The sequence below is a fragment of the Cyprinodon tularosa genome, unplaced genomic scaffold (assembly GCF_016077235.1).
Source record: "Cyprinodon tularosa strain WSP-4 unplaced genomic scaffold, ASM1607723v1 ctg115, whole genome shotgun sequence".
Classification (NCBI taxonomy): Eukaryota; Metazoa; Chordata; class Actinopteri; order Cyprinodontiformes; family Cyprinodontidae; genus Cyprinodon; species Cyprinodon tularosa.
Window position 1 is genome coordinate 1,629,297 of NW_024037948.1, and position 26,107 is coordinate 1,655,403.

At 37.5% G+C, this 26,107-nt stretch overlaps 1 protein-coding gene across 3 annotated transcripts in view; it reads right to left on the minus strand.

Moving 5' to 3' along the window:
* Window positions 1-26,107, minus strand: part of LOC119797136 (netrin receptor UNC5C-like) — a 239,362-nt gene that overhangs the window by 196,068 nt on the left and 17,187 nt on the right. The window lies entirely within an intron of this gene.

Here is a 26,107-nt window from a genome sequence, read left to right on the forward strand (position 1 = left end):
AATCTGTTGGGCTCTTTTTGGCTTTAAGACAATTATTCTTATTGCCACATTGCCAGACAGGACACTGTAAAAAAAAAAAAAGATACAAAACTTTTAATCAATTTGACAGCATGATTTGGTGAACTGTAAAGTGCCTTAAGATGACGTGTTGTGAATTGGAGCTATATCAATAAACTGAATGGAATTGAATTCCTTTGAACTTGAAGCTGAAAGAAGATCGTTCACTATACCTTAAATGTTTCCCTTATTCAAGTGTTTTATTTGTTGTTTAAATACAATTGTGCCTTTTTAAATATAACAACATGGAAAGTAAGAGGTTCAGATTCCATTCACAGATCTAACTTGACACATGATGGTTGCTAAACGACAAGAGTTTAGCAACCAGGGCAGGGGAAGCTGGTGAAGGCTGGTCCCAACTCACAGCTGATTATTTCCAACCTTTATGGTTTTTGAGGCCCACATAGGCCAGTGCCTTCAAAGGCCATACTAAAATCACCCCCTCATACACACACATGCACACAATACCAAGAAAGTCAGCAACAGATTAAAATGTAATAGCTTTTATATTTTAATGTGTTTACCAAGATATGCTTCTCTTCCTCCTCTTCCATGCCTCTCTTCAAAAATATTTGTAAATTGTCTTTTAATTTTGAGTTGCTTTGCTTTTTTCTACCATCAATGTCAGAAGTTGACCTTGTGGGAAAAAAAAATACAAGGCAAAAACCACAGGAGAAAATGATAAAAGAAAAATAGTAGGAGTGGAAAAGGTTGGCTTGTAAACATGCAATGTGGCGTTAATTAGTGTTAACTCAGTAGCGAGTTACCACCCAGCCTCCGTGTTTATGTGTGTGGGTGAACACAACTCTGCTCTCCCAGCTTCCACGGTAGCAAAAGAAGAACAAAGAAAATATGTTTTAAACAGTAAACTATGGCACTTCAACCTCGGAGATACATGTGTGATCACTTTAGTATGTCAGTAGCTACACAATATTACACAGTGAATGGAAACACAACTTGTAAATTTTATACACTGAAAGATAAAACTGAAAGCCAAACAACAATTAGATTTTAACAAAAAGTCACAGATGTTAAATAAACAGCATAAAGACCTAGTTTCAAGTACGGTTTTACATAAATGTATTCAAAGATAAGTAACTAAAGACATTTTTCTATTGATATTGGTGAAACCAATATCATTTCCTTTTTCTACTTACTTCTTTTATACCATCCTAAGGCAGACATTAATTACATCAGGCCAATAGTTTCCTTTATCCTATATATGTTAAGGAATTTGTGAAACCACTTGTATTTTACTGTTTAGTTTCTACATACATCACCCTTTTAGCTAACTTAAACTAATCTCAATAACTGCGTTTTGTCTGATAAAAGTGCCAAAAAACTGAGCATCCTTTTAAAAACTGGAAATAACTGTTAGAATTTAGCTTTGGAGAGAAGCAGTGCAGCAGCTCATGTGAGACTTACTTATCCAAGGGATATCTTATTACCTTCATTCATTCTGGAGTTAGAGCAGTGTAACCTTTTTGACTAGGGAGCTAAATCATGGCCATTATCCACCGGCAGTGCTCGTTATTCTGCACTCCCTCAGCAGGATGGAGTGGTCTGATTGACTAACTGTTGCCAAAACTGTTTCCTTTACATGGAACAAATCACAAAAGGTAAAATGGTCAAAGGGACAGGACTGAGAAATGGGAAAGACAAAGATGACTGAAACACTTACCTCAAAGATGGACGTTTTATTAAATTGCTTTATGTTTTAAGGAACCATAAGGAGAATACATTTAGGAGAAAACATCTCTATAAATGAAGAGAAGGATGGATACTGTCAACATTTTTCTTCCTCTTGATGCAGTGTCATTTTTTCAGAACAATCGATGATAGAACATCATTTAAACCAGATACTTGGGATGTAGTCACGATTCATTGCTAAACATTACATGTTTAATTTTTTATTGAGCTTGAAAGTAGTAATACTAGTGTGGGTGTGTTAAAGCAAGTTAAATTGTTCCTTCTGTAAAACAATATTTTTTCAATAACGCTGAATGCAGTGAAAATAATGAATATGTGTTCCTGTTTAATTTTTTTTATCTTTGTACTGTAAAGATTTTCTTCCCCACTGGATCAGAAATAAGATTCATTTATCACACAAATGAAAAACAGAATACAGTCCAGGTTTCTAAAGGTGAACTTATATTAAACTGTGTGGAATGTGCACAGTGTGTGTACCACAGTGAAGGTGATATATTTTCGAGTACTGAAGCTCAGCCAGCTGTACGTTAAATTTGCTCCATCCAAGCAGTCTCCTTTCTGTGCTCCATTTGCTTGCTAAGTGTTAAGTTGTTCTTCCTGCTGATGACTGACACCAGGCTAATGGCTGAAAATGGTTTCTAGCTTTATGAAGCCATTTCTGCTTTAGAAATAATATAGAATCTATTTTTCTTATTTTTTTTATCTACTTAATTTATGCTTTTTAAGTTTCAATGAAGAGCTTCATTTGTCTTACCTACCATATATTTCTTGTATGGATTTTATATAAAAAAAATGTTTAATGAATGATCACAAAATGCAACATCAGTTTCCTGAAACAATACTATTTAATATTACATGGATTCTCAAATTTCATGTTCAAAGATCCAAATCTGATCTGTAGGGAAAACAAAGTTCTAGAACTACTTGATAGGTACTGTTTATTAAACTTGCTTACAACCCATGGTAAAGGTCAAAGATATATCAGAATATATCCCAATATATGTATGTTTACAGCACTATTGAAAGATAAATGATTTAAAGTCCTGGGACTTTTTTTTACCTAACAAAAGTATTCCCAGGGAATTGACATACTTTTAATTTTCACTGCACTGAATGGTTGCAGTTTATTTATTTGAATTAGCCTAATGATGTATGTAATAGTTATGAAGAAAATCACATTTTACCTACAGTCCATTGGGAGGTGGTAATTAAAAACCCAAGGCATCAGCAGCTATTTCTTCCCCCTCAGGGTAACTACTTTAACTTAGCAACCAAGTCACCATGAAACAAAAAGCTGAGAAGCAGAAGTAAATCATCTCACTTGATCTCACCTGACTAAATTGTAAAAAACTAACTTTATGTCATATGTGTAACATTTATTTCTATCTAATAATGCACTAAATGAATTACAGTACAAATGACCAAGAAGTCCGTTTCAGATCTACTGCAAATCAGCTAAAATAAACAATGAAATACCTGGAGCATTTCTTGAAAAACAAGAGCGAAAGAAGCCCAGGCCTGTGAGTTGGTATGACTTCTGTGGATAATAACAGCAGGTGATAACTGTAGCATCAGAACTCGACCAGGGTAGGCTAACAAACAAAGTAGCCTCCCTTCCAGGACGGAGCCAGCTTGATCATCCATGATACATAAGCTAAACTAAAAGATGGCATTTATAAGTAAATCATAAAGACTTTTTCCAAACAATCTCTCAGACTTGCCTCAATTTTCTTCTTGGCCTTCAGCACAACTTGTTTTTCTTTTCCCTCAAGAGTCAGCAGTTTAGTTTGTTTTTATGTCGGTTTTCTTTTACGCATTGATATATACAACACTTTGGTATCAACCTTTTGGATTTTAAATGTGCTTTGCAAATAAATTGGATTTAGATTATAAAAAAGATGCAAAATCTCTCTAAAAACAGCTGGTAGGATTTCTGTGAGGAATACCAGCAGCTAATAACTGTTACAGAAGAGCTCATTCAATGGAGCCTAGGTGGAAGTTCAACTAAAGAAACTTATTGCTCCTTTACTGTACATCCACCTATGACACAGCCAACCATCTTTGAACCACACCTCCACGAAAGCCAATCGGCTTCCAAAGCTAATCTTAAAAGGCCTGGATCCGCACTTGTCTCCTCCTATGGGCAGGCAGCGGATGCGCTGTGTGACTTCATTCAGATGACCTCGTTTCAACCCAACTCCAGCCCCTCCTCCACAATCGTAGCTAAAGCTTCATTAGAGTGTCATTTCTCCCAGACTCTTACTGCATTCCCTGTCTCATCTCAACCGGTCTGGCAGAAGACCACCACGTGGAGCCTGGTTCTGCCAGAGGTTTCTTCCCAACCGGGAGTTTTTCCTTTCCACTGTTGCTTCATGCTTGCTCATCAGGGACAGGTTCTCTCAACCTGTGTTATCCAACTGGACTTCCCATCATCCAGGTCCCTGAGTGAAACTCTAGTATCAGCTCATACATTCCACTGTATCTCCCCGTAAAGCTCTGCATACCGTCTCTCTAACCAGCAGTCTACAGGCTGACCAACTTCATCTATCTCCACTCCACAACCAGTTTCAGTCCTGGGGGGGGAAACAGCCCTATTCTTTGATCCTGTTCATGCATATATATCAAAATTAACCGCTATGTTTCCTGCCGAGGTCTGACTGCCAAAGACAAAGTAATTGTATCAATAAATTTCTCCTAATTTTCTTTTCTCTTCGTGTGAGTTTTTTTTAGATTGAACTGTAGGCTAACGGAGGGGATGACTAGTTTCTGGACAACACTGCCCTATGTCTAACATAATGCCGAAACAAACGTCAATATTATATTAAATTAACTACCCGTTCAGCAGTTAATTAAATATAAAATATAACAGTGACATGACAGCCGGTATCACCTTTAAATAAATTAGTGTATCCAAGTTGTCATAGGATGACAGGCTTAGTAATCTCTGGATAAGTTTCAAGTTTAACAGACTTCTCTGTCTGCCTTTTTATAAAGCAATCATTTCAATGCAATTGTAATTCCTGAATTTGTCTTTTCCATCGTATCCAGTTGGGCTATATTGTATTTAGTGATAACAATAATAATTTTCTTAAGACATTTCTTCACAACTGGTTGTGAAAGCTTCCTTCAAGATAAACCAGCAAGTGTAACTGAGTAAATTAAGCAAACTGCAGATTTGGGGCAGTACACAGTCGTGCTGCAACGGACTCCACTGTGAAGTGCATCCCTCTTCACCCTTCGCTGCCCTTTTAACTCCATATCCTAGAGCTAAGCTCTCCCTCTTTACTTCCCAAGAAACGCAAACATTCACAGGCACACATACACAAGTATGTGCCTTTTTACTTTACTTTAACCTTTAAGTTTGATATTCTTTTTATCTTTCTATAAACATTGCCTATAAGTAATCTTTGCCTGACTAAATTTAGGAAGGCCAAAATATGCCTATGTATTACTCAAGTATAATAAAAAAAAAAAAAAACTAGGGCGGTCAGAGACATGGCTCTCTCTGCACATGCATACAGCAGCTCTCAGTGCTTGTACTTAAACCCTGATGATTCCTAGTTCTGTCACTGCAGGCAACGGAATGCCCTGTCACTATGGAAAACAGAGTACTCTGCCACCGGAGGTAACAGAATGCCTTGTCACCCACGGTAACAGAATGAAGACATAAACTTTTCTGACAGTCCAGACATGGAGGTATGACACATCCTCAGGACATGCGCTACATATGGGGGGTAGGGGACCGAGAGAGATGGCTAGGGAAATGGGGGAGCAGGGGCATGTTGCTAGGGTAGATCAGAGCGAGAGTAACAGTTGGCTAATGGGTCAGAAGTAATAGGCCCCACTGACTGGTAGAAGGTCAGAGAAGCTTAGTTTTAAAACCTGAGCATGGCATTAATTTGCTTTACAGTAGAACTAACATATTTAACCAATACTGTATATTTAAACAGTTTTGGGTATTTTTGATACTAATATCCCGAATACTATATCACTCTAAGGTAATTTGTAAATATTTATGTCCCTGCTCTTAAGAGTGCCCTGAGATTCTTTCACTGACTTTAAATATTTGGGAAAAAAGCAGTTTGCACCTACAACTTACTTTGCACATGGTGTAAAAGCTCAAGTACAATCATCAAGCTCTGCCTAAGGAAATGTGATTTTCACTCCTATCTTTCCAAATGGTGAACCAAATGAATAGGCTGCTCCTTTTCATTACAAGAAACTTGCACCTCCCCAAATCTGCCACTCTCTGCTTCCCCAAAATCTGGTGGGTTGAACATATCCTGGACTACAAACTTCTGATGCTGGACTTCTAGCTGCTCACAAAGCTGAAAGCTCACAAAGAAAGTAGTTTTTTTTAGTAAGACTAGCTAATAAACTGATGTTGCTCTATTATAAATTAGGTGTAGTCCTCATCTTAAGTCTTTTTTTTTTTACAGTAAACTCCTTTACTTACAGAGGGAGATCTCTTTTCTTCCCAGCTTGTTTTTTTTTTAATCTTTTGTCACCACAAGCCTACTAATCAGAGGCTGACAAACAGCTCACTGATTTAATCACTGAACTGAAAATTCCCTAACTTACTCATCATTGCACTTTGGGGATTTTAACAGCACAAACCTCTCAAATTAACTGAAATAAAAACAGTACAGTGTCCAACCACAGACAAAGACACACTGGACCACTGGTACACAATCTTGCTAAGTTTCCTCTGGAGCTTTAGAACTTTCTGAACAATGCCTACTAAACCAGCTTACAGGCAAACACTGAATATCCTTAAGTCTGTCGTTAGAACTGTTTAAAAAGTGGGCTAATTTGTCAAAACAAATTACAGGCCTGTTGTAAGTGCTTAGACTGGAGTGTAGTTGAAGCTTGTTACTACCCAATCCATACGGGTAGCACAATCCATACCATCAGCTCATTTGAGCATGCGCAACCAGATATACATTTGGGTAGGAAATTATCCGAACATTCAATAAAGGTGATAATCCAGCAAAGACAAACTGCAGAGGAGGGGAATATATACACTAAAGAGGAGACTAACTGCACAAAGATTGGGATAAAGATCTGAGTAGGAACAGGTGAGCAGAGAAAGAACAAGAAAACCAATGGTGGTATAGAGGCAGTAGAGGGCAATAAGGGGTAACTGGGAAAGATAACTGTAAACCATAAATGACAAAAAAAAAACTAGGGGAAAGACTAAGGAATGTTGAATAGGAATTAACTGAAATGCCACCAAACAGGAGAAGTAATTCAAAAAGAGATAGAACTCTTAAAAATAGAAATAAAAACAGAATATCATAAATCTAAACCCAACTGAAAACCCGAAGTGAAAACTAAACAGAACCAAAAATCCCAGAATTGCAGATCACCAACAGTGATAAACTATTGTCAATTCACATCTCAGGTAACAGATTAAAATGAAGCAGCCCTCGCTATTTATTTATACCACTTTAACATTTTCTCACTTGCTAAACTATAAACTATTCAGCAGGAAGAAGTCTTCACATAATCAAATTTGTTTAATATATAACTTCAAGATGTTACGCAAAGCTGATCCAAGCAGAGTTTCGAGGATACAAAGCCTCATTGCATCTCTTTTGCGCCACACTGACAGGTGTCACACCAGACACTACACTACAGTATCTTGCTACTATCCATTGCAGGGCAACACAGACACCATGCACACACACTATCACACATAAGGAGAATTTAGCAAAGACCATTAACATAACAATAATTTATCTGGACTGTGTGAGGAAGCCAGAGTACCAGGACAGAACCCATGCATGCCGGCGAGAATGTGCAAACTCCATGCAGGGGTCTTGAATCAAACCCAGAACATCTTGATGCAAGGCAACAGAGCTAAAAACTGTGCAGTCCATATTTTATACATATTTCTATGTTTAATAATATTTGAGAAAACAATATCTTTGGTATCAGTTGGTACAAAAAGTATCAAAATATCACATTCCTTTTTTTAGATTCAGCATAAAGTGAAAGTATTTTGACTCCATGTTATAGAAAGATATCCTTGGTTCAATAGAAAATTCTGATTTTGAAAGAAAATGGCCCCTTATTATTCAATCGATAAAAATCAGTCAACTTTATATGTCAAAGCAGCAGCTTGCAGTAGCCTGAATGACAACACTAATTAGGAGCCCTTTCCACACCCCTCTGATTACTCCTCAAACTTGCTGTCCACTTTAACAACTTATGTTGCAGATGAAAAAAAAAAAAATCCCTCCTCCAAACCTATTAACATGCCACTTGCACACAAAATGAGTATCTACAATTTCCTCTTGTATCTCTACAATTCCCTACCCTCTCCTCTCTGACCCCCTGCCTGCGCTACATATCACTAATGAAGATATAAATAGGTTCTTTTAGCATCAGAAGACCAGAAAATTTCCAGGATGTGACAGTGTTTCTTCCTTATGCCTGAGAACCACCGCTGATCAGCTGTTTCCCATCTTCACTCAGTCCTTTAACACGTCTCATCTTTAACATGAAATTTGATGATGTTCCCCGCTGTTCAAAACCTTCAACCATCATCCAAGCACCCATGAAACACATCAAGGACTTAAATGACTACAGATCTGTTGCCCTGAGGCCTGTTGTCATGCAAACCCTTGAACGACCAGTGCTGAAAAATTTAAAGAACATCACAGGCCCACTACTTGACCACTGCAGTTTTCTTACTACTGTAGGCAAACAAGTATTGTAAGCACAATGATGCTATTGTCATATTGGGATTCTCTCTATATATACACTATATTGCCAAAAGTATTTGCTCACCCATCCAAATTATTGGAATCAGGTGTTCCAATCACTTCCATGGCCACAGGTGTATAAATTCAAGCACCTAGGCATGCAGACTGTTTTTACAAACATTTGTGAAAGAATGGGTCGCTCTCAGGAGCTCAGTGAATTCCAGCGTGGAACTGTGATAGGATGCCACCTGTGCAACAAATCCAGTCGTGAAATTTCCTCGCTCCTAAATATTCCACAGTCAACTGTCAGCTGTATTATAAGAAAATGGAAGTGTTTGGGAACGACAGCAACTCAGCCACGAAGTGGTAGGCCACGTAAACTGACGGAGCGGGGTCAGCGGATGTTGACGCGCATAGTGCGAAGAGGTCGCCAACTTTCTGCAGAGTCAATCACTACAGACCTCCAAACTTCATGTGGCCTTCAGATTAGCTCAAGAACAGTGCGCAGAGAGCTTCATGGAATGGGTTTCCATGGTCGAGCAGCTGCATCCAAGCCATACATCACCAAGTGCAATGCAAAGCGTCGGATGCGGTGGTGTAAAGCACGCCGCCACTGGACTCTAGAGCAGTGGAGACGCGTTCTCTGGAGTGACGAATCGCGCTTCTCCATCTGGCAATCTGATGGACGGGTCTGGGTTTGGCGGTTGCCAGGAGAACGGTACTTGTCTGACTGCATTGTGCCAAGTGTAAAGTTTGGTGGAGGGGGGATTATGGTGTGAGGTTGTTTTTCAGGAGCTGGGCTTGGCCCCTTAGTTCCAGTGAAAGGAACTCTGAATGCTTCAGCATACCAAGACATTTTGGACAATTCCATGCTCCCAACTTTGTGGGAACAGTTTGGAGCTGGCCCCTTCCTCTTCCAACATGACTGTGCACCAGTGCACAAAGCAAGGTCCATAAAGACATGGATGACAGAGTCTGGTGTGGATGAACTTGACTGGCCTGCACAGAGTCCTGACCTCAACCCGATAGAACACCTTTGGGATGAATTAGAGCGGAGACTGAGAGCCAGGCCTTCTCGTCCAACATCAGTGTGCGACCTCACAAATGCGCTTCTGGAAGAATGGTCAAAAATTCCCATAAACACACTCCTAAACCTTGTGGACAGCCTTCCCAGAAGAGTTGAAGCTGTTCTAGCTGCAAAGGGTGGACCGACGTCATATTGAACCCTATGGATTAGGAACGGGATGTCACTTAAGCTCATATGTGAGTCAAGGCAGGTGAGCAAATACTTTTGGCAATATAGTGTATATCCCTTCCTCCCCTATTTTTGAAAAGGAAAACTTTCAACAATCTTAAATTGTATCTAAAAAAATATGTGAAGATTAGAACTATACATTTAAGATTTTATCCATATACTGCACTTTTACACCAAAAAAGGAGGGGCTGTGATGGAGGAAGCATGAAGACACAGTTAGTTTCAAAAGAAAAGGGTTTTAATTAACCTAAAACAATATATTTAGCTACATCACTAAGCCCTTAAATCCTACTAAGGATATAATCCAAACATAATTGCACCAAACTAAAAACCAAAATGACCTAACGAGCATGACTCAAAGGGGAGCTTAAATGTTGGCTGATTAGACCAGTCTTAACACACAGCGGTATAGTAAGACTAAGTAACATATAAACTAGCATTAAAATAAAGATAACTTAACACACAGCTTGATTACTCAAAAAAAGACTGTTTCAGTGGTTTGTTTAATCTATTGTGTTCCTGTGGCTGTGACACTATTCTGGAGAGAGAAAGTTGGGGTGCTTGTTTATAGAGCCTGGACAGGGTAACCTGTGGGGCTAGTTAACAGTTACTGCTTTTATCTTTGCTTCTTTCTGTATGTCTGCTCCTGCCTCCTTGAACCCCAAACAGCCTTGGCAGATGGTTGTTCACATTGAACCTGGTTCTGCTGGAGGTTTCTTCCTGTTAGAAGGAAGTTTTTCCTCTCCACTGTCACTACAAGCATGCTTGGTGTGAAGGATTGCTGTCAAGTCAATGAGTCGATTACCTGGTTTTCCTTAGATAGAAATCTTTGAATCAATCTGACTATATCATCTAATTGAATTGTCTCTATAAAGTGGCTTTTGTGAATTGGCATTATATAAATGAAATGAACAAGATGGAAACTGGCTGGGAGGGACAACATCCAAGCAAATGTTGGAGCTCTGCACTCGGACACTCAACTAATGTTTGGACGTGTAGGACCATTTCTGCTACTTTTCTTGATGTGAGACATTTTTTACTATATGTGCTTAAACAACCAGAAAACGCCTCGTAAACTACCAGGATTGGGCAAGTAAAAAAAAAAAAAATGCCTTCAAGTTTCACAGTTTTTGTTCAATTCTGCATTTTAGCTTTTGATTTTTGGGGTTAATGAACATACTGATGGATGTGAAGAATACATTTGGTCATGAGTAAAACAACGGAATTTAAGTGTGTTGATCTTAGAGATCATACATTTTATGATATAGAAACTAATATAGACCTAGAGACCAACTCCAGTTATAATATTATACAGCACAGTGAATATTATTCTGAAGATAGTATTAATGTGGGGTCAGGGGGCTTTTCAATAATTCATTTTAGAAGTAGGAGTATGTACAGAAATTTTTCCCAGATAAAAATCTACCTCGGAAAATTTGATGAGAAATGTAGTGTGGTAGCAATCTCACAAAACCTGGATTACTGAGGGAAATAATTACTGAGGGAAATAATCTGTTGTGATGGACTTTGTGGAGGATATTGCTGCAGCAGTTGACCAGAAACTTAATACCGTAGGTCTGCCTATTGACTTATGTAAAGCATTTGATATTATTGACAATAAACTTTTGGGTAAATCTGAACTGTATGGCATATAGGGGGTTACATATCAGTGGTTAAAGAGTTATTTGAGTAGTAGATTACAATATGTACAAATCAATAACACAAAGATACAAACAGACATAGTAAAATGTGGCCTTCATCAAAGCTCAGTCCTAGGACCTAAATTATTTCTAACTTCTTTAAATGATATTTTTGCTTTATCCAGTATTTTAAAGTTTATATGTTTGCTGACGATACAAATTTCTTTTTTTCTGGAAAAAATATGGATGAAATAATAAAAACAGTAGAAAAAAAGTAAGCTGAGTCTAAAACATGGTTTGATTACAATAAGTTGTTGTCAAATGAAGGAAAAACTAAATTTATGGTATTCTCTGGTAATCGGGTCCTTAAATGAAAAGTTATGCATTAATGGAGTTGAAATTGAAAGAGTTTATGAGACAAAATTTTAAGGGATTATTATAGACAATAAACTTAGTTGGAGGCCTTACATACAACTTATTAGACAAAAAGTTGAAAAAACTATTAGAATATTGTTGAAAATAAAATATTTAATAAATATCAAAGGCCTGAATATTATATATTCCTCTTTGATCATGTCTTATTTGTCTTATTGCTCAGAAGTATGTTGAAATGCAAGTAAAACAATTATTGATAGGTTAGTTAAGTTGCAAAAAAAAAGCTATAAGGCTTATTAATAAGGTGGGATACCATGAACCAACTGATAAACTCTTCATTCAAAACAACAGAATAAAATTCAAAGATATTGTTTATATATAAATACTGGAAATAATGTATAAAGCAGTGAACAAAAGTCTTTGTTCTGGGATTCAGAAATTATTAAATAAATTATTAATTATAATTTGCAAGGTTTGTTTATATTAGAATGTGCAAAAGAGAAGAGCCAGATAAAGTCTAGACGTGTTTCAGTTGTTGGTCTTAAACTGTGGAAGGAATTGAATGATGATTTTGATTTATGTCCTCTCTTGGTGAATTTTAATAGAGTTTTAAAATGTAAAATTAAAAAAATCCTATGTTGTTATGTAGATTGGAATATCTATATACGTACTGTAAAGAACCTGGTGGGGTGTAAATATATAACAGGGTAGGCAAGAATAAGCTTTGCTTCAGCCTATTCCCTTTTTTTGGACAATTGTTCATTTGGGTCCAATTTCAGCTTAGGACCATGGTCATCAATTTATTCAGTGAGAACAAAAATGATTAGGCAACCTCATGTACACTATATTGCCAAAAGTATTTGCTCACCCATCCAAATTATTGGAATCAGGTGTTCCAATCACTTCCATGGCCACAGGTGTATAAATTCAAGCACCTAGGCATGCAGACTGTTTTTACAAACATTTGTGAAAGAATGGGTCGCTCTCAGGAGCTCAGTGAATTCCAGCGTGGAACTGTGATAGGATGCCACCTGTGCAACAAATCCAGTCGTGAAATTTCCTCGCTCCTAAATATTCCACAGTCAACTGTCAGCTGTATTATAAGAAAATGGAAGTGTTTGGGAACGACAGCAACTCAGCCACGAAGTGGTAGGCCACGTAAACTGACGGAGCGGGGTCAGCGGATGCTGACGCGCATAGTGCGAAGAGGTCGCCAACTTTCTGCAGAGTCAATCACTACAGACCTCCAAACTTCATGTGGCCTTCAGATTAGCTCAAGAACAGTGCGCAGAGAGCTTCATGGAATGGGTTTCCATGGTCGAGCAGCTGCATCCAAGCCATACATCACCAAGTGCAATGCAAAGCGTCGGATGCGGTGGTGTAAAGCACGCCGCCACTGGACTCTAGAGCAGTGGAGACGCGTTCTCTGGAGTGACGAATCGCGCTTCTCCATCTGGCAATCTGATGGACGGGTCTGGGTTTGGCGGTTGCCAGGAGAACGGTACTTGTCTGACTGCATTGTGCCAAGTGTAAAGTTTGGTGGAGGGGGGATTATGGTGTGAGGTTGTTTTTCAGGAGCTGGGCTTGGCCCCTTAGTTCCAGTGAAAGGAACTCTGAATGCTTCAGCATACCAAGACATTTTGGACAATTCCATGCTCCCAACTTTGTGGGAACAGTTTGGAGCTGGCCCCTTCCTCTTCCAACATGACTGTGCACCAGTGCACAAAGCAAGGTCCATAAAGACATGGATGACAGAGTCTGGTGTGGATGAACTTGACTGGCCTGCACAGAGTCCTGACCTCAACCCGATAGAACACCTTTGGGATGAATTAGAGCGGAGACTGAGAGCCAGGCCTTCTCGTCCAACATCAGTGTGCGACCTCACAAATGCGCTTCTGGAAGAATGGTCAAAAATTCCCATAAACACACTCCTAAACCTTGTGGACAGCCTTCCCAGAAGAGTTGAAGCTGTTCTAGCTGCAAAGGGTGGACCGACGTCATATTGAACCCTATGGATTAGGAACGGGATGTCACTTAAGCTCATATGTGAGTCAAGGCAGGTGAGCAAATACTTTTGGCAATATAGTGTATTTTAAAAGGGATAGACTTATGGTCATATCAGTAGCTTTTCTAATTAAACTGATAAAGCACTTAGACTTAATTTGAATCAGACACATTATTATAGTCAATAACCAATTTACTTTATAAAGTGAGCAGTAGTTGCTATAGAACTAGCAAAGCCAAAGCAACATCAGGTATAACTTCAATATCAGGGGAGGTAATGACCCACCAAAGTTGATCGAAATCTTTTCAAGCATTGATTTTTATAAGTCTGTCAGTAAGTGCAACAAGAGAGAAAACACACTCAGTGTACTGCATGCAAAAGGAATTTCAGTACGCCATAAGTAGCTTTATCAATATCTATTTTCCTAACATTCCTATAATGTAATTTTATTATAGATTATATATTCTCAAATAGGTTTATGTTTGCTTGCTTGGTGCTACTTGCAAATAAAGCATTTTCTGATTCTGCAGTCAGAATCAAACTATCACCAGCACCTTAATCCAACATTACATTGAGGAAAAGACTTCAGATCATAGAGAGTCAAAACAACTGCAGAGACAGTAAGAAAGCTGTGAATACCCTGGGACAAACAATAAAAATTGACCTAGACATATCAGGAGAGAAACACCAAGTGGCCAAAACACTCAGCAGTGATCGCAGCAAGGTACCTTAATTGAAAACAGTAAAAGGAGAAAATCATTAACCAACACAACTGGTGGCTTCATTGTTAGATTCCCCCGCTGGTGCCATGCCGATTAAATTGTCCCTTGTTTCCCCGACGCTCTTAACTGTCAGAAAATTTGGTCAGCCTTGTGAGTATGAAAAAAAAAACAACAGGACTTTGTTTGTATGTTTGAAAAAAAAAGAATTTCTGCTTAAAATACATTGTAATTTTCTCACAACTGAACTTGAGGCCATGCATTGTGTATTTATACAGTAAAATTTAACAAATTTTGTAAGGATTTTCATGATTATGAGACTGCTTATTTAAAATTTGTCATGGAGATAGTCTTAAAAGGATTTATGCTCCCAGAGTTTATGAAAACAATAACATTTATTAGGGACATTACTTGACAAAGAATAAAAGTTTGACTTCCCAAAGGGGACTTATAAGTTTAACTTTTTGCACATTTTGTTTGACTTTTGGAAAAATTCTCTTTGTATGGCAATAAGTAAATGCTTTTTTGGTGTGTAGAAAATGAACAATTTAAAAAACATCTCAATTATAACATCCACATTGGTAGGCACTGCACTTACCGAACAACCTCCTTCAATTAAAAGGTTAACATACAAAAATATACATTAAAGTTAGATTTATTATTAGAGATGCACAGATCCGATACTTGGATCAGATATTGGCTCTGATATTGACAACTGATATGTGGTATTCAACATACTTTATTTCCAAAAGTATTTGCTCATCTATCCAAGTTGTTGTAATCAGGTATTCCAATCACTTCCATGGACACAGATATATAAAATCAAGCACCTAGGCATGCAGACTATTGTTACAAACATTTGTGAAAGAATAGGCCGTTCCCAAGAGCTCCGTGAATTCCAACGTGGAACAGTGATAGGATAACCTCTTTGCAACAAATCCAGCACAATTTCTGCAGTCAATAACTACATATGATGAGAAATGCATGAGCCCTAAGACAGCTCATTATGGCCAGAAAAAAAAAGCAGAAAATTAATAATCTGATAATGGTTTTGTGAAAAAATTGCAATGCAGGTGTTTGCAATGTTTAAAAGAAAATTATAATAAATCCCCTTTAAATACGAAACATTCAATCAAGGGCTTTTTAAGTGTTTTCTTTTATACTGACTTATTCTGTTTTAACATTTTTTCAATGTTTCCCCTTTCACGAATCATGAGAATCATATTTTCCATCTGCTTTGAGATATGGAAACACAACCTCAGCCTGACCCAGCAGGAACAGCTGCAGTCATCCATTCCCATATATTACAGTATGTCTTACCCCCACATTTCCCCTTTATGTCAACTCTATCAGAGTACAGTCCAGACCCCATTACTCTCATTAGCTTTTACAGCATTCAGCTGCTATATCATTAGCATTTTGCAAAGAGAAAAGAGAATATGCAAGCTCAGTTTCTGAAAGTGAGACAACATTTAGTTTGCCTTGGGGGTATCTCAATATTTAAATACATTTTTTACTGCTGTGATGATGGGTTATATCCCTAGATATACATGATTTGTTTTAAATAAAAAGAAGTTGATCTAATATACTGGTTTCTGTATCTATCTTCAGTGGATTCTTATTCTGAATCCACATAGTTATGTTCTTTCAACCAGAAGATAAGATATGTGTAAAAAACAAAAAGTGGTATAATTTATGTGTTGTCTCTAAAAGTGCATTGCAATGGAAATATTCAAGTTTAATCATTTCAGTTGCACTCAGCTGCAATGCCTAAAATGTCAAAGGTTAGTCAGCATATGTTTGCAAATATCAAATTACACACATATTAGTCATTGTGAGGTGATTACTGCAATGCTCACGGAACAACTTCCTATTGGTGGTCAGATTTTAAGCTGGGATATGTTCTGCCTGAAACCACTGTGGAAGCAGTCATTCTTTAGATGCATCTCCCCTATGAGTCTAAAATGTTTGCACTATTTTGCTATATTATTTATGGCCAACATCTTCTGAGATGCTGTTCTTCTCCTTTAGCCCATTCATCAATAGTAAAAACTATATGTGGAGTTTCATCTGGCAGCTTGAGAGATATATTCTGCATGGAAACAGAAACTTTACATACTTTCAATATACCGTATATTTCTGGCCATTCCTCCTTCCTTCTTAAAACTATGCATTCTACATACATTTTAGTAAAAAAAAAAAAAAAAAACCTAAATAAAACATAAGGTTATTGGAACACCCTACATGAAGTGATCACATAAGTGTCACTTCACGCTGAGAACATATTCAGTTGAAAGAAAAATACACCAGTTTTTTATATATATATATATAATTCTGTTGAAGCATGGTTGAAAAGTCTTGACTGATTATTCTTTCTTAATTTTAACAGAGTTTTTGAAAATGTATTTCTACTTTCAATGTATGTATGTCAGAGGCCATGTTGGTCATAGCATGGGGACACAGTTTCAAAAGAAGAAGGTTTTAATTAACCTAAAACTGTCGCAAAACGGGAGAGATGGACCAAGTATTAAAAATGAGACAGTCAGTAGGAAAGTTAAAAAGATTTTCTAAATAAAACAAACAGAACTGAAGCGGCTGCAGGAGGGGGAGCGGGGCACCGCCCAATCACTGACACTCTGGAGGGAGAAACCCAGGTAAGTGACCACGATCATCTGGCAGGAGATGATTATCCAAGTGAGTCACCTACCCGGTTTTAACAGTTCAGTCCATCCTTTCAGTTATAGGCAGAATCAGCCAATGCACTGCCAACGAGATATAGCCCTAAGCCGCCCAGAGTGTCCCCGATGCTGCAGCCCCAGAGAAAATGCAGGAAGCCGATCCAGGTCAGGGAAAAACAGATCAGGCAGGAAGAGTTCAAGAATCCAGGAGTTCTCAGCTTGATCAGAGGTTCCGATCCAAACAGGAACAGGGTATCCAGGCTTCCAGGAATCCTCAGAGAATGAAGGCAGGTTCAGAGTGCCGTGCGTCGAGCATCCAGTTCAAACAGAAACACACAGATGAAGACCGGGAGAATCCAACAGGTGTGCAAAGGAGGTTCAGGCGAACAGATTGGACAAGGACAGACAGGACCAGTGGTTGAGAGGGAACAGAATCTCACCACTGGCTAGGCAATAACTTGCAAGGGCTCAAGAATAATCTTCTACTGGAACGGGGACATAAGCCTTGGAAATGAATCTAACCAACAAAACCCAAAAACAGAAATCAAACAATGATCTGGCCCCGACAGCTGGAACTGAGCCCAATATAAAGGAGAACCAGCAGGTGGATGAGAAGCGTGATAATTAGGAGCTGGACAGAGTTAAGCAGATGATAGGCATAAATAATTAAGGTGAGCTATCAGGGCAGATCATGACAAAAATAATATATTTAACTAAATCACTAGGCCCTTAAAAACCATAGAAAATATATAATCCAAACATTATACCACCAAACTAAGAACCACACTGACCTAACAAGCATGACACAAAGGGGAGCTTAAATGTTGGCCAATTTCTTTTATTTTTATTTTTTTTATTAAACGAGGGGTATGAATGGCTGTTTGTCTTTGTGTGGCTATGTTTTGCCCTGCGATGGACTGGCAACCTGTCCTCTCGCCCTTAGACAGCTAGAGATAGGCACCAACACCCCTTGCAACCCCGCTTGGGATAAGCGTGTCAGAAAATGGATGGATGGAGGGGTACCAACAATTTTAACTATGTATATCCTTTAATATATCTAGGTAGTTTCACCAAGACACTTTCTATTTAAACATTTAAGGACATATGAAAACAAAAGTAATACAGAACAATAATCCAAGACATACTATAATGCAGTCTAACAATATTTGAAAGACTGCATAATTGAGAAACATATACATTAAAATAAAACAGAGAGGAAAAGAGGTATCCAATACCCAAATCAACTTAACTGATTCCTTCTGATACAAAGGAGCATTGGCTCTCTACAAGTGGTTTCCAGATGACAGAGCTCCTCTACTGATGTCCAAGGTGGAGCATAGCCAACCTTTAGAGGAATCCTTGTAGTCATCTAGCTTTTCACAGATTCCAGACGAGGCTGGAGACATGGAATCTGAATGGATCATGTTATCTTCCTCTATTGTAAATGCAGCCCACCTTAGCTGTGGCCCTAAGGTTTGCAGTGCTGGCAATCCCCAGACATGGTGGTGGACACGAGCAGTAGGGGATGCTGTCAAGCTGACTGAGGAGTCCCATTGAGCTTGGCTGGCTTATGGGACCCCTGCAGTAGCAATTGTATCAATTAATGAGACGATTATTTTAAAAATTGATTAATCACGATTAATTGTTTCAGCCCACCTCTCAACAAAAATGTTCTGTTCTTTTGTGTCACAGGAAAAGTATGCTCACCTATTAAACTGTTGTGCAACAGCTCAAAAATACAGAACTAAGTTTTAAGAAACTTTAAATAGATTTTTTTATTCTCTATGTGCACTTACTCATCAAATCTAATCAAGCTGCTATTTCTCCTCATTTTCAAATGCAAATCTTGACAAAATGAATTATTTTGCTGCAATTTTACCCATGAAAAAAGATTTCTAATTAGCAATGATGCCGGATGTTTCTTATTTTAATTCTTTTTTCACAGTATCTTGCTGCAGATTTCAATCAAGCCACTGTGGCTAAAGTGGTTACTCCTTTCCTCACGATGTGTGGAGGGCATGTGCTGATTTAATTCAAATGCAGGTCAAGATTTTGTCTATCTTTGTTTTTGCAATGAGCATGATGGGTAACACATTTGGATTTCTTGCATATAGTGAGCTTTAACTACTTCAACCGTCTTACTGTGCAACAGTAATGAGCAGAGTTTGGGATACGTGTTTAAATATGCGTAAGCCTTTTCTACTAAGCTTTTTCTCTACCACCCTCTGACTGTGTGTACATGGGCGTGTGTTTGCATCCATGCAAGCTCTGCAGGTTAAAGTCCCTGAATGGCTCAACAAGACTAATACCATTATCAAGATTTACAGCAATGCTCATGTGGGACATACATCAAAATGGTTGGTGCAAAGTGCAGACAGAACCCATGTCCCAATTAGAGTGCCTGAGAAACAGCAGAATATTCACAAACACACACATACACACAAGGAGACACACATTCCCCCCTCTCTTACAATCTACTTGTCTCATATGTTTCTCCCACAGACACTTCTATGTGTTAGGAATCTACAGAACTTTCTCCTTCACTCCCACTATCACCCTCTGTCTTCTTCTTACATATTTACAAACTTACAGACTAGGGTTGTCACGATACTAAACTTTTCAACTCGATACCGATACAAAGGAAAATATTCGATACTCAATACCATTTTCGATACCACAAGGATAAAAACAAAGACTCCAAAATTCAACAGAAATGTTCATTAATAATAAAAATACAATAGATAAATACATTAAACAATAAAAACAATATTTTGAGGTTGTTTGCCGTGCACAGTATTAAGCAAGCTTGATTAAAAAAAAAACGTAGTTTTCCTTCCTTGGCTATGCTTTGCACACATAACAATGACACTAGCCAAACCGGTTAAGAAACAAAAATAATTCTCAGCAGCTGCACCTGTTACAAAAAAAAGTCTGAAACTGAAAAGTGCACAGAATTATTCAATCACACAGTGTTCTGAAAGTGCATTGTCCTCTATTCTGCACTTTAGATAAATAACACTGGTGGTAGCACTGTATCGATACTTTTGAAAATGAGTATTCTATCCGGATACAACGTTTCAGTATCGATTCTTTTTTGAGTATCGATACTTTTGACAACCCTATTACAGACACACCCTAAGTATCCCCTGGGATGGTGCCTCTGGCCTTTACAACTTGGGGGGAGCTGAAAAGGTGAAAATAAAGGAGTAACGAATAAAAGAAAATAAAGGAGCTACAGCGAGAGAGAAGAGCAATGCATTCAGCTTTATTCCAAATAATTTATATTTTTTAAAATTCTGTAGGGAAATAAAAGTGCATTAAGGTTACTTTAAAGCATTGATAGATTATTTTGTTTTGGAAAAAAATTGTTATTTATTTAGAATTAAGAAATACAGTATAGAAAAGCATTCAAGAAACATAACATCAAATAAAAAATATTCCCTGTTTTTAGGACTTGTGACTTAAAGTCAAAAACCTGTAAAGTTGATGAGAATGCAACCTTTTTACAGAATATAAGCATTAAAGCTCACATTTCAAAAGGTGAGTTTATATATATGCTTATATTTGGTAGAGACTCCATTTTTGTTATTTTGGCTTGAAAAAAACATTAAAGGAAAGGCTAAAGTAAAGGAACTTTCTATTGATCAGAATCTGAATCAGACATACTTTAATAATCCCAGAGGAAAATTAGTTTTGTTACACACTCCAGATAACATTTATATATATATATAAGCACATAGTGATATAAAACCAGAAAGCCTTTTTATATAAGCATTTATGAAGAGCTTTATTTAAGGGAATTTAAAAAATGATTCTAAAGCGGTAGGGGGATAAGTGTACTACTCACAGGAGAGTGAGTGCTGTTATCCTCGCAACTCTAGGTTTATTTAAAAAACATTTAAGGCTTGTTTTTCTCCTACTTCTGAGAGTGAATTTATGTGAACTGTGTGAGTCTGTGTCAGTGATGACGATTGGGAGAATCAACAGAGACAAAAATACCTTATATTATCTGGCAATATTTAAAAAGGCAAAAAAAAAAATGAATTAAATTGACTTGTTAACAGGTGCAAACACTTAATAACTTACTAACAGTGCTAATCTTCTTGAGGGGCTGGAAAATCTTGTAGATAAGGGGGTGCAACCTACAACTTATGGTTGTGGAACACTTTTTTTTTTAATCCCAACCCCTTGCATTTGCAGAATTTTAACAAATCATAATGAGGTCCATAATATTAAAGCTTTGATGTAATATGAGTATTACTCAATAAAAACATTAGATGCTTCATTCCACTTTGAAGCAGAAACCTAAATTGCTTACATGAAGAATAAATTGAACAGCTTTACCTTTTTGCAAGCTCACAATTGGTGACTCACACTTCTGCCTTGTATTGTTTGTAAATTAGATAAACCCACTTTTAAAGGTGCATTGAACAAGTTTAAAGGGGTTTTTTTTTACCGATGCATGCTCTTACAAGTTCCCACTGAGTTTTTTTTCTGTTTACCAAATTTTTCTCTATAGGCTCAATTGTGAGCTCATTAGAAAGTGATTTGGGTCAGATTGAGCATAGTCTAGCTCACTCAACTACCTGAGTCTCCACCAACACTCAAGCATTAGTGAGAGAACAAAGGCGACTGATTTTGAAGGTGGGTAGCAAATGACCAGCCCAAAGTGCACCTAAAAACCTATCACAGACTCCACACAAGAGCGAGAAAATAAAACTTGTCGTCTCCAAATAAAAGGACAAAATTGGATTTGGATTAAAGAGAAAACAAAACTAGAGTAAATGCATGTGCACAACGCTGGTGTCATTTCAACATGTTGCCACGGGGCAAAGCTAACAAAAACTCTGAAACGTGCTATTTCGTATTGGTCCTCGTTAACGGATAAATCTCCATCACTAAGGTGAATAAATATTGACTCGCTATATAAAATGACTACTTCCTGACTAATCTGACGTCATGGCATCCCTCAGTGGGTAACGTGAATTATTTTATGCTATAAACACCAAAATGCTGGACATTTTTTCACATGTAATGTATTTATTTTGTACATACTATCACATTAGAAACTATAAGTATGTGCTTTCTATTTGAACTTTAATACTTTTCAGTCTTATCAAAAGTTCCTTTTTATTCAAGTTAACTGCTTCCCATTAAGGTTGCAGTGTGATTTCCTCGGTCATTGTCGCGGCAGCAGCTCCAGAAGGCGCACACGTTTAGTATGATAAAATTTTTGCCAAAACGATCAGTTTATGAAACTCTCTCTTCTGCTTGGATTATTATTATCATGTGTTTAGCACCGCAATTTGAATCCTTTTAAAAGTTGATAAATGCCCACAAATTAGTATATCAGACAAGGGCTGCACTGCTCTACTCGCATGTTTGCCCCCACAGCCATCTCAATTGTATATTTCTGTATATTGAAATATCGTATATTTCAAAATAGACTGTTAACAGTAAGTTTGGACTCAGCTTTTCTGTTGACCCAGTAATACTCTTTTTGTTTTTATTATATAACGCATAAAAAGGATTTTATTGTAGATTTGTAAATGCAACAGCTCCGCCTTGACTTTACCTAGAACAGCACCATAGACATTGAAACTAGCAACGACCCATGTCACAGTCACCTATGTACACGAAAACACACAAATGCATTCCCTAAGCTGTAGACAGCAATCAATTTAGTCAGTCACAGTTCAATAAGCAGTCTAAACAATCTTGCTCCATTATTACTGTCTTGTTTAACCAACAGCAAAGAAGGAACACTTGGAATCAATACTCTGCCACACAAACAAAGTGTGCACTTCACTCAGTGAAGCAGCCAACAGGAAAAAGGCCTGGATTATTAAATGTTCACTTAAGAAGGCCTAAAAAGGGTGTGCGTGTAGTTCTTATATCATGGGGACCATTTTCCATAAATCATTGCACATCGTGGGGACCGGGTTCTTTAGTGGGGACCTATGTCTGGTCTCCATGGGTGCAAATGCTGTTTTAAGATTTAGTTTAGGACTAACATGTTCTTTCCCCTAAATACATCAGTAATATAAGAAATTGTATTTTTTTGTCATAATATTAAACAAGGTATAAAATCTAAATATTCTAAATTGTATCTTTTTTTTTGCATTGTCAATAGATTAAATGTGACCCTCAAGCCATAAAATCACTTCAGCACCAACAAATAATTTTTTATTTAATTTTAAAATGCCTTTAACGCCAATCAGACAATGACTATTAGGGTTTGACACACGGGAGCTGATGTAGCTTCATCTATATTCCTCTGCTACGTAACCCTTGCAATAACAAAACAATAGCTCCTCCTCAAGCCCAGCAACTGCTGAAATTGTGGAAGTTCAATTTTTATCTAGTATCTAGACGTTCACAAGCTGACTTGCGATGCAACACGCTCAACTTCTGTCATTCTCACAGGGCACTAAAGCCAATAAATGACGGTCTCACTTGATCATAAATTAGAGCAGAGTAAGCCATGCAACAGTCTGCAGACACTTATACAATTATTTGTCTGACTTTCTTGTATTGTATGACAAAGAGAACTGGACAACTGATCTGTTAAGGGAAGAATGAACAGTGCCATGTATCCTAACATTTTAAGCTTATACCTCCCTCCATCAATAAGAATACTGAAGATGGAATGCCACTGGGTCTTTCAGTATGACAATGATCTCAAATGCTCTTAAGTACAAGGTGACGGGCGACAACCTCAAAACATTACTGCTCTAAAGGAGATCTGCATGGAGAAATATAACAGCTACAATTTGTGCAGAACTTATAAAGACTTATGGTAAATGTTCGACCTCTGTGATTGAGCTGAACCTTTCTTATTGACCCCATTTTTTTTCACCATGATTTATAAATAAGTCATTTAAAATTCCTATGATGGGATTTCCTGGATTTTCTCTTCTAACTTGGTACCAAGTGTAACTATGATGAAAATTACAGACCTCTCTCATCGTTCTAAGTAGGAGAACTTGTACAATCAGCGACTGACCGAATACCTTTTGCCCCACTGTAATTACACTCCAGCAAAGCCTGATTACACATTAATCTCTATAGCATACTGAGGGGCTGATCTTTAAAGAATCTAGGTGTGGAGCACTAAACTGTGTGGGCAAAAATCGAATTGCATGTGCAATAAGTGGGCTTGTTGAGAGTGATCTACAAAGATTTTATGCGCAAAGGATGAGACATACAAAGATGTTCAGTCTGCCCCACTAAAATTAACAAATAATATGTGCTACTTGCAGGTCGTGAGTGGTCGCAAAAGAAAGATGAAGATCAATATAATGATGTTGGAGGTAATTATGATGATAATTATAGAAATAAAAATACTGTTAAAAACAGAACTTTGAAGCAATCCCTATTTTATGTTGTATTTTGGTACTAGTTATCTGTCATTTCATGAGCTGCAATATTCTAATTTTCAGATAATTTAAAAAGAAATGTATTGATCTTTACTTTACTGACCTTGCATTTGCACATTTTTAACATTGTAGTAAATTTTTATTATTATTTTTGATAGAGAAAGTAAGATAATTTGTTAATAACATAAAGGTTTTTCTAACCTAATGCTTAGCTGATTGAACAGACAGCATACCTCTAATGGCACCAGCCTGTCTGAAACTCTGAAGTATTTTGTTATCTTAACTCTGTGCTCTGTAAATAATTTATTAGATACACATCCCTCTCCTTAGCCAAGCAAATCCAGAGCAGTGAAACATAAAGCTTTAAGGAATTAAACTTAAGTCTACAACAGGAAGAAACTATTCTAGAAAGTAAGAGAAAATAGAGAGTTTAATGATGACATAATGTTACTGACATAAATCTATTATTTCTTACCTTCATATTGGCCATACTGTATACATTGGATACCAAGTGTGGGCCGAATAAATAACTTCAGAAAAATGTAGTGCAAACCAGGTATATACAGTTCTCAGTTCTGAAATTGATCAGTGTTTAACTAAAATCCTAAAACATCTAGGAGATGTTTAATGTCAGAAAATAAAAAGATGCAGCACATCAACTCAGAACTGACAAATTCGAGAGTAACTTAAAGTTCAGAGTTCACTTTCACACCAAAAACATACTTTTGATTGTTGAGAGTTGACCTAAGGCCAAAACGGCAGCACTGCTTTTATTTTCAGACAAGACCTCAGCACTGAGAGGAGATAAACCACAACCCTGGAGGGCTCAAGAGGAAAAAGCATCACAAATAACCACAGCAACAATACAAGGATTTGCGAGAGCTAGAGGGAGCCGTGGGCATTGTCTGGTTTTAGTTAGCTACTTTCTGCTTCCTTTGAAATAGTTTCTTGGGTGTGGATGACATTTCTTAGAACAGATGGGGGAATGCATTTCAAACATTTCAGCAAAGTTTTCCGTCTTCTTTCTTTGTGTTCAAACTAAAACCTCTCCCATTCCCCAGGAACTCAGAACTGGTAAAAAAAAAAAAATGGAAGAGACTTTAACCAAAGTAGAGAAAGATGAGAGGAGGAACGGAAGAGAAATGGGAGCTGTCGTCAAAGAGAAACAGAGATGGACACAGAGAATTGTGAAAGCATGGAGTGGCTCAAAAGCTCGTATACTCTTTTTGATGTGGTAAAATAACCCTTCTGTGACACTATGATGCAAGTCATGTGTCTATTCATTCATTTTTACAATAGTAACTCCATATGCATGATGTCACTGGAAAAAATACTAAATATATGACTTACAGATGGACATTTGTCATGCAGTGCATCCAATATGACATGATACAACTGGTTACCAAAGCTGTTATTCTTTGCAGCTGCTGTGGTTTAAAACCATTTATTTGAAGTGGATTACTAAGCTTTGAGACATACAATACTCTTCCACACATTTCCAAATATTCAGTTGACCTTTTTTATATACATTAGATCTAAACACAAGTAGTTGGATCATCTTGCTACAAGGGTTTTGATA